Source organism: Ambystoma mexicanum, chromosome 6p (assembly GCF_040938575.1).
Source record: "Ambystoma mexicanum isolate Mex_15411 chromosome 6p, UKY_AmexF1_1, whole genome shotgun sequence".
Classification (NCBI taxonomy): domain Eukaryota; kingdom Metazoa; phylum Chordata; class Amphibia; order Caudata; family Ambystomatidae; genus Ambystoma; species Ambystoma mexicanum.
This window is the reverse complement of record NC_090935.1, coordinates 315,691,129-315,705,719: the sequence shown is the minus strand read 5'-3', so window position 1 is coordinate 315,705,719 and position 14,591 is coordinate 315,691,129.

Genomic DNA, 14,591 nt, shown 5'->3' with positions numbered 1-14,591 from the left:
ACACAACACTTTCCAGATCAATATTGCTTAAATCCATCTGGAGAACTCTATTGAAAATCGATGGAGACTCACAATACCCTTGAGGTAATCTTGTGCTTTTCAACTTTGTCTGTCTGAACATAAATGACGTCAGATCCTGTGAGTCTGCGTTTATGGGGATTGAGAAAAACGCATTTTTCAAATCAATTACGGTAAAATATCATGCTTCAATATGTATTTTACATAAGATTGTAGCAGGATTAGGAACTAGAGGGAACTCGGCCTCTACAATCTGCTTAGTCGTGCGAAGGTCTTGAATTAGCCTCCATGACCCCCCCCCCTAGGTTTTTTGATAGGGTACACTGAAGTATTACACAGTGACTCCAACGTCACCAGGATGCCTTGATCTATCATGGCGGAAATGGTCTTAAAAATACCTTCTTCTGCCTCTCGAGACATAGGATACTGTTGTGCATGAGGTAAAATTGCGCCTGGCTTCAATTTAATCCTTACTTCTCCAACCCTCTTCAGTAGGCCTGCATCATAAGGGCCTGTAGTCCATAATGAGACTGGCACTTTTGCCATGTCTTCTTCAAAATAATTAGGACGCTTTGGTGCTATCATCATTTTCTGAGGAACCTCTCGTTTAATGGCTCGTATCCAATATGTAATGCTCATTTCAAATATCACTTCATCATCTGATGGTGATCTCCAAACATGTCCTCATCAGTGATGTCAGTCAATCTGTAACCCTCCCCAATGGCAATCACTGTGCACCATTGTCTGCCATCACGATCATTCCCATCAAGCAAAGCCATTTCCCCTCGCACTATGGCTGCTTGTAGTTCTAAAGGAAAGACTTGCCCTTCCTCTTCATCCATAGGTATCTTTGGTCTGAATAGAAATTCATCAGGTATTCTCATCATTCTGCCTACTAGGCCTGGTAGCCATGTCAACAAAATGCATACCCCATAATGAAACACTTCAGGTTCAAACGGGACTGATCTCATGGTCACTTGTCCTGCAAACACAATAATAAATTCACTCACGTTTAAATAATGCATTCCTGGTGTTGAACACACTGGACCTCATCACAAGTTTGGTTGTATCCCAGCTGTAATACCGCCGACTGTAATAGCCCTAGCACCAACCGGTCCAGCACTATTACCACCAGATCACAGGTTGGTCCTTAACGGTAAATCCCCATTCCTGATTGGGTCCATTGGATCCGATGGGACATTTTTGGTGCTAATACAGCCGGCAGTAATACAGCTGAAAACAGGGACTTTCACCTCCAGAATAAAGCTGGAGGTAAAACAGCCCATTTAGCACCCGACTCATGATAGGGCCAGCCCTTAAATGCGGCAGTAATACCGTTATCGCCTCATTTAAGGGCTACAGCCCAACTCATGATGAGGCCCACTATGCCTTCATCAGTAAACGAGATTGTCATATTAAACTTAGTCATCAAATCTCAACCTATTAGTTTGACAGGTGTCTGCCTTGAATACAGCAATGGCACCAACATGTCACATTCTCTTATAGAGACTGGTAATTCTTCAGTAAAAGGAACTCTGCTTGTAGCTCCTGTGAAAGCTTGAGTATTCATGGCAGTGTCAAACATTGAAAATGTTCCCCTCTTTTATACACAAGCGTGATGCACCCGCGTCTACTAAAAATGAAAAACATTTGCCTCCTATACTGACGTCTACCCTCGGTTCCTCATGAGGATTTGGCGTCACAGGAACACATCAAGTCTCCCAGTAAGCTCTCCTATTGTGGATAAAGCCTCATTCCTGTACTTGTAAAATGATTCCCTCCCTGTACAGTGACACCTCCTACCATGAGAGTCATCAACTGCCCCATAGTTGTGCTTTGCTCTATCTGCATAGGTGAATACTGTGAATGCCCTTGCAGCGGATTAACTACTGCTTGTTGCGTTTAAAAATCTTGCAGCATTCTCTGTGCTTGTGCTGTTGCACTGTTTGATTCTGAGCAAACCCATCTCCACTCTGCTGTGAATACGCAGGCAGGTTTCAAGTCCCCCCCTCTTGAAAATTGACCATTCTGCACAAATCCTTGACTTCTACACTTACAATCTAAATGCCTGGTCATTCTACATGTCCAACATATAGGAGGCGGAAATCTCCTATTCTGCCCAACCTGCATGTCTTGATTGTCATTCTGAATATTTTGAAACCTTCCTTGATTGCTCTGAAAGTTGCCATGATTGTTCTGACAATTCCCTTGATTATATGAAAAGCTTCTACCTTGAAATCCTCCCTTTCCTCGTGGAGTAAATCCATTATTGCCCTGATCAAACTGCCTTTGATTATTCACCTGCGGCATGTTTTTTACATGCTGTGAACTTGATCCGTCTCCACTAGTTATCATTACCCCTTCAGGAGTGTACTTAGATAACTTTTTTTGCACTAACTTTGCCTCTTCGCCGATCCCTGATATAATTTTTTATTCAATTCATTTCCTGCAAGAGTCTGCAATAATGTGTGATGGCCAGCTGAATTTCTGACCACGGTTTTGCCTCCATACCCACTAACTTCTTGAGCTGCTTCTGTACCTGGTCTGGCAGCCCTTGGCATAATATATGCTAGAACACAGGTATAGATTTCCCCCAAGCTTTGCGTGTCTCCAAAGCCCACAGCTCTTCGAAATTCTGAATATAAACGAGCCTTTGTCACTGCTTTGAGCTGGCGACTCATATGCCGTGTTACTATTACCTGTTGCTGCCTTAATCTTGTAAGTGGTTTCAACCCAGCACTCCACCTAAGTCAATGCCAAGTATGGGATGCCCAATTGAACCCTTATTTATATATTTTTATTTCAAAAGTTATTTTATTTCTGGATGATGTACCCTTATATAACACCCCTGTCTTTGAATCCCTCCGGTCTCACTGAACCAAGAAATAGGTTTGTTTTGCAAAGTTAAAAGATTTATTTGAAGAATTGAATATATATATATATATATATCACACTTCTACGATAATGAACAATATCTCAACATCACACTATTATGAACAATGATCAGCAATGGGTGATATCACAATAATCAATTAGGAGTAGGAAGAATAATGTAGCAGAAATAAAACTTTGTATGGGTTCAAGGAAAGGCAATGATAGGAAAGAATTCAACACAGAAATAAAACTTGATATGAATTCAAAGACAATGTGATCACTCTTTCCCCTGTTACTACTCACTCCCTCCAATATGCAATATGAAGAGATGGATTGAGGGCACAGAGGTTTCAGGAATAACAATCAACAATTAACAATTGCAGTTCAATCCAGATCCCCCCCCCCAGCAAGCTTAGAGAAAAACAGGAATGATTTTAAACAGGTCAAAATGCTTTTAATTGTGATTTGAAATGAATGGGAACAAAATGCTAAAAATGACTTTAATTCGCTATATTGATTCAAAACTAGGGAGAGCCGCTTTGAATAGGTTCAGGTAGAGACTAGCAATGATGTTTGAAGGATTATCAGATTGAAAACGAAATTCAGAAGTTGAATGCAAGAAATAGCTATTTTTATATGGAGTGAAATTGAGCCAAGTGCAAATTCGCAGCAACTTTTCTGTGCGCGAGAAATGTGATTACGGAAAAACTATAAAAAGGAGTTGGAATGCGGTTCTTAGTTCGTTTGAAAACTGAGGATGTTAGCTTCAAAATGACATTTAAAATTCGTTCCTAGCATGTACGGTTCAAAGGTTTACAGAGGTTTTAGGAAAGGTAGATTTTTCTCAAAAGAGTCAAGATTTCAAAATGAAAGATGCGCTTTGGAAGATTAGGAAAAAAGATTTCTTAACACTAGAGAGTCTATGGAGCAACAAGCTACACGACAGCACAGCCACCGATCCAGAGGCGCCTCCGGATGGTTTCTATCTGCACGAGACACTTGCCTTTCTCCAGCAATTATATTAGCGCCAAGATGATTATCACTACGATTAACACAGAATTATATGGTTTAGAGAAGGATTCAGGATGGACACAAGAGATTCTACAATGTAAGCTGGATATGTTGGAATGGGTTGGATAGGATTACTTTAAACCTTTTAACTAAGAGATTTGCTATGGACAGTTCTATGCTACATACTCACAACTATGGTTTGGAATGGAATAGGCCCGTCAAGATCTGGTCAAAGGTTTGGCTGGAATTACTCGCCACCGGACAGGTCTCAGGCACTTGGTTCTGCTCACAGCAAGGCACTCTGGTTTGCATGGCCTCTTGGACTGGATCTGATGGGTTGGTTCTGGGTTACAGCTCTGCTCTACCGATCTGGTTCTAGCAAGGGTTCTTAGCCAGAAGCAGCAAAACAGCTCAGCCAGGCTGTTGGATTAGTTGGGTTAGGCCCAGTGGAAGTTTAGGGGTTAATTCAGGTTGCAAGATTTTAAAGGTCTGCTGAGCGGGGGTTCAGCTTTTTGGGTTGGGCCTCTGCTTCAGAGTTCTGGAGTCTGGATATGGGTTCTGGAGTCTGGATCTTCCTTCAGAGTGCTTCGCCAGTCGATCAGTGGTGGGTGAATGTGTGTGTCTTGCCTGTCCTCAGCAGTCCCTATTTATCCATTTTCCAAAGGGGTGGGGAGGCTGATTATACTATGCCCAACCCTCTAAGAATCTGATAGGTCAGAGAATTCCCTCTCCCCTGATTCCCTCTCCCCTGATTTGAGAAGGAACAGAGTGTCATGATGTGTCAGAGTGACACTATGTTTATGGTCCAGAGAAAAAATCCTCCCCTTTCTTTCGAACCAGAAAATCTATTTTGCATAAAAAACATATTCATAATATCCACAACTTGTTAATGCTACATATACACATCACAGATTAATTAAGGCACGTTTCTGTTCAACTCCCATCTTCGTAAGAGTTTTGGTTCCCAAATGAACATTTTTCACGCTTTTGGTTGGTTTCTCAATGTTAAATCTACACACATTTTTCTCCATACATGCACATACCCTCTGGACATATTCCTGTACATTTTCATATTTTTAACATAATCACAACTGCTACAAAGTCCACATTTCGATAGTTCAGTCTCTGAACATTGCAACAATTCCAGAGTAGTTTCTACTTGTGAGCAATATTTTCAATTTAATAATCTCTTAATTCCATATTTTGCCAGTTCGGTACAATTTTTGATAAGTCTTTTCCAAAACAATATTTTCTGTGCTCTCTCAATACACAAATTTTTTTGTCTCCGCCTACAAGGTCTTGGCTGGGCTAGAGAGTCACATGAGCTTGTCTTCCTGCCAGGGCTGGTTTCTGTTCACACCCGAATTAGCATTTCCATTCAGTTCAAGGGAGTCCTTTGTCTGCTAGCAGAACAACAGGCCAAAGTCCCCCTCCCAGTTACTTTCACACCAGCCTGCCAGTTTCTTAGCAGAGAGCAGGGGGAAGGAGTCCTTTGTTGGGTAAAAGGGTGTGGAATGTCTTTGAAGCCCAGTGTAGTTGGCTTTCCTCAAGTTTAACAGTTTTGTCCTAAAATACAAATTACATTTTTAACAAATATCCACAAATTTCTTATTTCAGCCTTCTTAAAATATAGAGATTGAATTATAGCAACCCATCTTGCTTTTGATAGGAAGTCTCTTCTTTGGCATATTTTGATTCCATGTACAACTTTAAAATGACAGGTTTAGAGATCGCCAGCTTCTGACAGAGGCGAGTAATGGTAGTGTGCCCATTTTTGAGATATTTATTTCAAGCAAGCATCTTTAAATGTGGATTTTGTTCTGATAAAATATGTTTCTGTTAAGATTGTGCTCAGGTGCATTCTTTATATACAGTTATGTTTCACACCCAACAAGAAAGTTGGATCTCTTGTGATGTTTCAGAACCATGATTCTTGCACTTTTCACAGCCAAGGAAAAATTGATTTTTAAAGCAGTTCTGTATTACCCTTGCAATGATTTTGCTCTGTGGGCAGCCAAATGATGAGTTTTGGCAGTGGGCTTCTGTGTTACCACTGACATGGGCAAAAGTGGATTCGCGGCCTATTTTTCAGGTTCTCCTGCGCACTTCTGGGTGATTTTTAGCGAACACCATGCTTTCCGGCGGCCATTTCTGATGTTTCTGATGAAAGCAATGCACAGTGATGTTGCAGGGCATGGACTAGTGGGTTAGAACATCCCACAAGCTCCCTCAATGGGTACAACCCATCGTCTTTCTTGTTTTCGATGTCTATTTCCAGCGGGATGGGGGAGCAGAAGACTCCTCGCCCCATCTTTGCATATATTAAGGATCCAATCTATAGGAGGCGGCTCTTCTCTCTCCTCCTGGTACATTTTCCAAAGTTCTAAGCTCGCTAGTATAGCTTTTTTCCTGTATATGCTGCATGCAAATATGTCATCAAATGCTGCAGGACTACCTTTGATAGTGACCTTCCTTGCGGTCAAGGCATAAACATTTTGTCTGCGGTTCCCTTAAGCCATTTCGCACTATACTGTCTAAGCTTAGGTGCATGTTTTGGCAATTGCTTGCAGAGGTGCACAAGTGGAGTAACATCCTCCATGTTTGACTCATCACTCTTGACTATCAATACTCGTTTGCTTTAGTCACAGTTTTGCAAAACAATACATTTCAGAAAAATATAATATGAGCATGCACCAATCGTCGCAGGTTTCAATCCCTTTAAATCACATTTTTTACTTTAATCTTGTTAAAAAAAAAACGGTGTTCAGTCATAATGTAGAAAGTCAAAATGTCAAATTTTTTTTTTTAGAAAACAATAATGTTGAAAAACAATAATGTCGAATTTTTTCTACATTTTTTAGAATTTTTAAAAAAAAAAAAAAATATATATATATATATATATATAATTAAAATGTGTTGAGTACGAGGGGTGAGAGGGTGGTGGGGGTGTGGGGGGACCCCCCCAGTAAATGATACTCTTCTTGTTTATTTATTGATAGTGCTAATTGACATTTCTTTTTCAACTTTTTTTTCTAAAGATTGACTCTTTTCAATATATGTATAGGTTTTCGACATTATTGTTTTCTACATTTTTGTAAGTCGACATTTTTTTTTCTACATTAGGACTATAAACCAAAAAAAAACACCATCAACTTAAATGCATAACAATCAATAAAATTTTCCAACCTCGTGTTTCTGCTTTTATCAACAATCACTTTTAGCTATTACATTATCGCCAATACATGAACACATAAAACAAACAGACATACTCAACCGGTTTCATATATCACGTATCTCTTACAATCTTTTCTCTAAGACTTGTCTTGCCCTCTAAATCAACACTCCTACAGAGTTTAAATCAACCTCTTTAAGTTATGTCTTTAACCGAACTCATCGACTAATGCTTCCACTTGGGATTTTAGGTTAAGATTTCTTCTGTTAAGTTCTGTAAAACACAGGCACGGACCGTATTCTATTATCATCACACTCTCCTCACAATACCTCTTAATTAATTGCTTGGCCTCACACAAGTCAATTTCTATTCAATATTTAACACTCTTATTCTCAAGTTACGTTTACCCTACCTCCCGTCACTTATTACCCATACATCGTTTTGCAATCTTACTCAGTTTTTACTCACCATTTGCATGTTCATCTTCTGACTCTCGTGAACGTATGCCTCTTTTACTGCCTCTCCAACTTACCGTTCGTTCAACTTCTCGTAGACCGTGGGAGGGGATTCCATCTGAAACCGGAGGGACCCGTCACACCCTACTTGTAAGATTTTAGCAATTTAAACTAAACCACTAAATGCGGGGAGCTTCACATCCTGTTAGCTGAATAGCAGAGGTTGTGCGATATTGCCGGGACTCCAAAGTTTACTTATGTTGATGGATTTTTTTTAACTAAATGTAAAAATGGTGTATATTTAGAACACAAGACTCCTCCAAAAAAGGTCTATTGCCAAACCTATGGTACCCTACTGTCTAGGGTCAACAAGACAAATATCTTGTAATATATAAAGAGAACAGAACTAATTAAGTATTAAACACAAGTTAAAGGTTTAGCATAGTGTTGCCATCTCAAAAAAAAAACAACTATACAGAATAAGTCAAAGTACATATTTTAATTGAAAAATACCCATATAATATTAAAAAGTCTAAAAAGTTTTAAACGCACCTAAAACCAGGTAATACAGGACAAAATACGCAAAACATACAAATATTATTCAAACAGTTTAACACATAAAACTGACCTACAAGGGGCGTGGCTGCGAGGGCCATGTAGGAGGACGTGATCTGGAGGAGCTCCCGAGATCCTGAAATGATCCGGGCGTAAAAGTGCGCACCGATGGGCCGACGACTGCAGAAAATACACATGTCGGTGTGTGAATGATTGGACCACGCTTGGTGAACTTTTAGAAGGTGTAGGAAGGACGGCGGCAGAGTTCTGTGCTGAAAAGACAAGGAGCGCTGGAGACAAAAGACGACACAAAATGGCCGACCAATGTCCGGGACATAGGAAGGAGCAGGCCGCACGGTGATCGAGCGAAAGAGGCGCACTGGGTGCGCATTTGTCACTTGGGCAGAACACAGGTCCTCTGGGTCATGTCTAATAGAACGGTGAGGCCGAAGGCGAAGCAGCCCACCCTGGAAGACTTCGCTAAGACGTCCCCTGGTCAAGATAATACCAAGAGCAAGGATAAGTCGCCTGCAGGCAGCATGATGGCAACAGGCACCAACCAAGAAGTCCTAGCTGCGATTGCAGACTTAAAGGTGGCCTGGGAGGCCAAACTTGAACTAGCCGTCACTGAGCTGAAAACGGCACTGGACCTTATGGTCGGAGAGGGGCAGGAGGAAGTTAATCTACTCCGGCAGGACGTCAGGGCCTTGGCGGAGCGCACGGAGACCCTTGAGAAGGAAGTGAGCCCGAATACCGTGGATTGTGCCTCCCATAAGGCCGAATTGCATGCCCTGATACAGAGAGTGGGCAACTTGGAGAGCAGAGCGGAGGAGGCGGAAGGACGCGCCCGACGAAACAACATCCGCATCGTGGGCCTGCCGGAGGGATTGGAGGGCCACCATCCCACGGAATTTATTGAGTCCATGCTACTGCAAGAGATACCCGGAGGAGCCCTGTCTCAAGGATTTGTGGTGGAACGGGCACATAGAGCTCTAACAAGGAGGCCGCCGCCAGGAAACCCGCCTAGGCCGGTGATAGCCAAAATTCTTAATTCCCGGGACCTGGAGAGGATATTGGAACACTTTCGCAAGGGAGGAACGATTATACGAGGAGCGGCAAACATCACGGCCTACCCGGACTATACCCTGTCTGTGCAGCGTAGCCGCATGAACTTTGGGACAGTAAAGTGGAGACAGAGAGGCGGGCCACAAATACATGTTGCTGTATCCTGCAAAATTGAAAGTTATACATAAACACAAAACTTTGTTTTTTTGAGACCCCGGAGGATGCCATGGGATGGCCCGATGCGCAAGGATGCCCCCAGGAGTCTGAAGTTCGGACAGAGAGAGAGCATGAAAGAGATAAGTAATGCACGAGGAGGGTGCCACAAGATGGCGCAGCAAGGACCCATGGGACTTGAATATAGTTATTTGCGCAGTCAGACTGTTACACTAGATGTTATGAGCACTATAATTATTATTGAATTAATGGGAGCCTTGCAGAGCGGATCTCTTTACCCCACAGTAATCTTAGTTAAGTGGCCATTAGGGCGACTTCACCCTACTGAGCTCTGGGCATTGTTTGGTGCTTGCGGGGCTAGATGTGGGGGTGCCTGAGTTCCGAGAACGGAGCTGGGCCGCAGTTGGGGTGTGTGGTGTGGGGGAAGGGATGGGTGGAGGGTGGGGAATTTGTTGTGTACATAGTTATGGGTAGTTTGAGCTTGTACAAGAAGCTACAAGTAAAGGTGGAGAGCTGTATCTGTATCACGTGGGCAAAGGGGATTCACTACACGGAAAGGAAGAGGACACTCATGAGCTATGGGGGACCTTAAGATCGTAACATGGAATGTCAGGGGACTCAACAGTTACTCAAAGAGAAACAAAGTCATGATGTACTTGAAAAGACAGAAGATTGATATTGCGTTGTTACAGGAAACACATCTGACCCGGCAAAAACTGGAACTGGTGGGGAAGAAGTGGAGAGGTACTGTAGTAGGCTCTCCATATTCTGCCTATGCTAGGGGAGTGCTGGTCTGGGTGGCACCGCACGTTCCGCTCCAACTTACACAAGAGGTGGTGGACAATGTGGGGAGGTTGGTCATATTAAAGGCTTTGGTGGAGAATAGAGAGGTGTGCATTATAAATATGTATGCCCCCAACCAAAATACTGCGGCATATTTTAGAACCCTGTGTACTCATCTGGGCGCGTGTATGGGAGGAGCAGTTATTTGGGGAGGGGATTTCAACTGCGTGCTCAACCCCAAGGCAGACAGATCCGATGATAAGATTGATAGGCCCACCCCAGCAGCCAGGGTATTGCAGACATTACTCGATGACTTCGGGCTGGCAGATGTTTGGAGGCTGAAACACCCTAATGAAACAGTACTCGCATTACTCAGCCCTGCACCAACTGCACACGAGACTTGATTATTTCTTTGCCACGCCAGATGTGGTGATAGAGACCACCCAAATAGACTACAGAGCGAGAGTCCTGTCGGACCACTCGCCTCTGGTTCTGAGCTGGCAGTACTGCCGCCCCAGGGCACAGATACCGATGTGGCGCCTCTGGGAGGAGGCGCTCCGGGACCCGGTCTTCAGGGAAGATATCAGGGATGCGATCACACAGTACTTTGAGGAAAACGCAGGCAGTGTGGACTCAGCTCTGGGAAGCCTTTAAGGTGGTATTGCGGGGTGCTGCTATTGCTAAATCAAAAGGCCTACAGGGTGGGGTCCTAACGGAGTTAGAGAAAGCGGAAGTGAAATTGGAACGGGAAAGCAACAGGGCAGGAGGGGATGTGGAACTTGTACTCGAACTACAGCAGCGGTGTGCAGAGCTTTGGGAGAGGCTCTGCAACCTTAACTATAAGAAATATGTTGAGAGGCAACATGCAGGTGGGGATAAAACTGGCCGCTTGTTGGCGTGGTTATATAAGAGCGAAACCCCTAGGCCCCCGATTAGGATGATAACCAGAGAGGATGGGGAGGTAGTTGACACCCAAGAGGGAGTCAACAAGGCATTCTTAGACTATTATAGGACATTATATGAGGACAGAAGAGGGGACAATCGAGAGGAGATAAGAGAAACTCTAAAAGACATGGAATTACCTAAGATTAGTGCTGAAGAAAGGGAGGAGCTGGACGCACCGATCACCTTAGAGGAATTGGAAGAGGTGGTGAAGCAGCTGCCCACCTGTAAGACCCCGGGCGCGGACGGATTCCCTGGCGAGTTTTATAAAACATATAGGGAGGAAGTACTCCCCCCTATGCTAGAGATGCTCAATGAATCTTTTGAGATGGGCCGGCTGCCAGAATCGCTTAGAGAAGCGTTATTGTGTCGCTTCCTAAGCCCAACAAGCCAGGGAATAGCTGCGGCTCCTATAGGCCTTTGTCAATGTTGAACCAGGATAGCAAGATATCGACCGCAGTCCTGGCCAATAGGCTGCGCAGAGTTATTAGCAGACTGATACACCCGGACCAGACAGGTTATGTCCCCAGCAGGAATATAATCCACAACCATAGGCGACTCCACCGGGTGATTGAAGAGGGGAACAGGAGCGAGGGGGAAATGGCGGTTGTGTCCCTAGATGCAGTCAAAGGTTTTGACTCAGTGAGGTGGCCATGGTTGCTGGAGGCCCTGAGGGAATACGGGATGGGGCCGGGCTATGTTAGGTGGGCAAAATTACTATACAGTGAACCACTGGCCAGGGTGCGCACAGGATCGTGATATCCGAGAGATGGCAACTTAGTAGGGGCACCAGACAAGGGTGCCCCTGGTCCACGATGTTATACATTCTAGCCCTGGAGCCCCTGGCAGTGTACCTCAGACAACAATATGACATGATAGCTATTGAGGTAGGGTGAGAGAAACATCTCATATCCTTGTATGCTGACGATTTGCTACTATATCTGAAATATCCGGAGGAACATCTTCAATATATCCTAGAGGTTATGGAAAGGTATGCAGAACTGTCCGGCATAGCGGTGAACCCCCAAAAATCGAGCATGTTCCCATTGGGGAGCTACAGAGGAGTCCCTCTAGAGCGGTTGCCAGTGTTGCCTGTACCATGGGCGGTTGATTCCTTCCGCTACCTCGGAATAGATTTGTATCACACGGTAGAGGAGGAACATTCGCATAATACCGAGGTGGCTGTGAGAAAAATCCGAAAAAGTATGACGTTTTGGGAGAAGTTGCCGCTGGCGATGATGGGACGGGGGGTGATGCTCAAAATGGTAGTCCTGCCCAGGCTGTTACATTTCTTCAGTAATATACCGTACTCGATACCCAAAAAGTTTTTTGTCAAACTGAATAGCATGTGCAGAGACTTCCTATGGCATGGCACTCAAAATAGAGTGGCACTATGGAAGCTGCAGAACTTCTATGATAGAGGGGGCATTAAGCTACCAAATTTTGAGGCCTATTATGTAGCTGATCAGTTGCAATATGTAACCAAATGGCTTTCTGATGAGGTAACTCCTGAACTTAGGCTGTTTGGACAGGACTGCACTCAGTTTTACCTAAAGCAGATTATCTGGTTGCCTAGACTTGAAATGAAAGAACGCCCGGGTATGATGTTGCTTGGGTGGAAGTTGTGGCGTAGAGTATGCCGACTGATGGAGAACCCGTACCTGTGTTCCCCACCAGTGCCGCTAGTGGCCTTAGCAGGGGAAGACACCAACTAAGAATGATAATCAGGACCTATTGGGAATCGGTCGGGCTGGTCACATTGGGAGATGTATGACAAGAGGGGATCATAAAGGATTTCAAAGAACTGGGGGAAGAGGCAGGCTTGCACAGAGGCCAATATGTCACATATCTTAGGCTAGTGCAGATTATTCGTAAAACCTGGCCAGAGACTGTACTGGCGGAGGAGCCAGACGCCATTATGGGGACGATATATGACACATCAGGAGGACACGAGATCTCTAGATTGTATGAGATGGTGATGACCCGGGTGGGGAAGGATTTGACGCACTTGAGGCTGGATTGGGAAGCGGAGGTGGGGGCACAGATGACCAATGGGATGTGGGAGCGTGCTATGAGATACCACAAGAAAGAGTCCAGAAACGCCAGATTGCAACAAATACAGTTATACATAACGCATAGAGCCTATATGACCCCGAAGAGAATATCTAAGTTTGTAAATACAGGAAGACAAGCATGCCCAAAATGCGATAAAGAAGACGCTGATATAACACACATGTTCTGGTCTTGCCCAGTGATTGAAGGTTTTGGGGGGGGGGGGGGAAGTGGCACAAAAACTAGCGGATAAAGGGGTCACGCTCAACATTGATACGGCCTGGGCCTGCCTGTTGGGAGGGTTTCCCAGACCATGGAATACTAAACATGTTGGGAAACTGAGGGACCTGGCATATGTGCTTGCAAAAAGAAGGATTGCCATGGGCTGGAAGCAGTGCCACAAGCCACGGATTGAGGTATGGTGGCGGGATTTGCAAAAATGGGCTGAGGCTGAGACGGTATTATGGCAGGAGGCATGTAGCAAGTGCGGGGAAGAAGAAGTGGGTAACCTGATGGCATGGAGAGTGTTAATAACAGTACTGTCTGGCACAATAATGGATTCTGCAGCTTCGGAAGGAAGAGATACCCGGCCACACACAGCAGATACAGAATGAGAAACGCAAACAAGCTCTTGATGGGGGAGGGATTGGGAGAGCAGTAGTGTGCATTAATTGATGTTCATGTGTCTGTTGCAAATAATGCTGCTAGTTTGGTTTGTATTATTTATTTGTTTTTAAAATAATAAAAAACTTTTTTTAAAAAAACTGACCTACTAACAAAACAACAAATATTCAACATAAAAAAAAATCAATACCACATTGATCGGTTGCATTACAAACAACGACCCATCGTGTTTCTGTCCAGTGACTCATTGATGTCCGACGTTCATCAGGGGTAATACATTTTTTCACTTCAGAACGTAAGAGTCCATGTCGGTCCTGGTCAGGAGGAATTTTAGTAGAAATCTATAAAAAAAAAATCACATTTTTAATACCACAAACATTAAAAAGGCAACACCCATCCAAAATATTAGGATTTACCATACAAAACCCCAAAACATCAATATAGTGAAGAGTATCTTCAAAATATAAAAACACCCTTTTAGTAAGTCAAAAAGTTGACTAAGGAGCTCATAAAATATAACTACACATGACCTTGTAGTGCACAAGTCTCCTTATTCCAATGATGGAACACAAATCCCTTCAATTTGGATCGTATACACGTAGAAAAACTCTTTACTGGGCACAAGGTAGGTGTACTGCGTGGAAACAGAGACACAAAAGGGCAGACCCAAACAAACATGAAGTCAAAAGTACATACCAACATTTTTTGCTACCATTGGGGAGCAACATCTCTTCCCTACATTGCACATACCTTCCTTATTTCAGTCCAAAAGTATAAATCAAATGGTGAAAAGCAAATGCAACATCATTCTAGTCGTCCTCTTAATTAAACACAAGTGGAAAAACAACAGTTGCCACTCGTTTTTT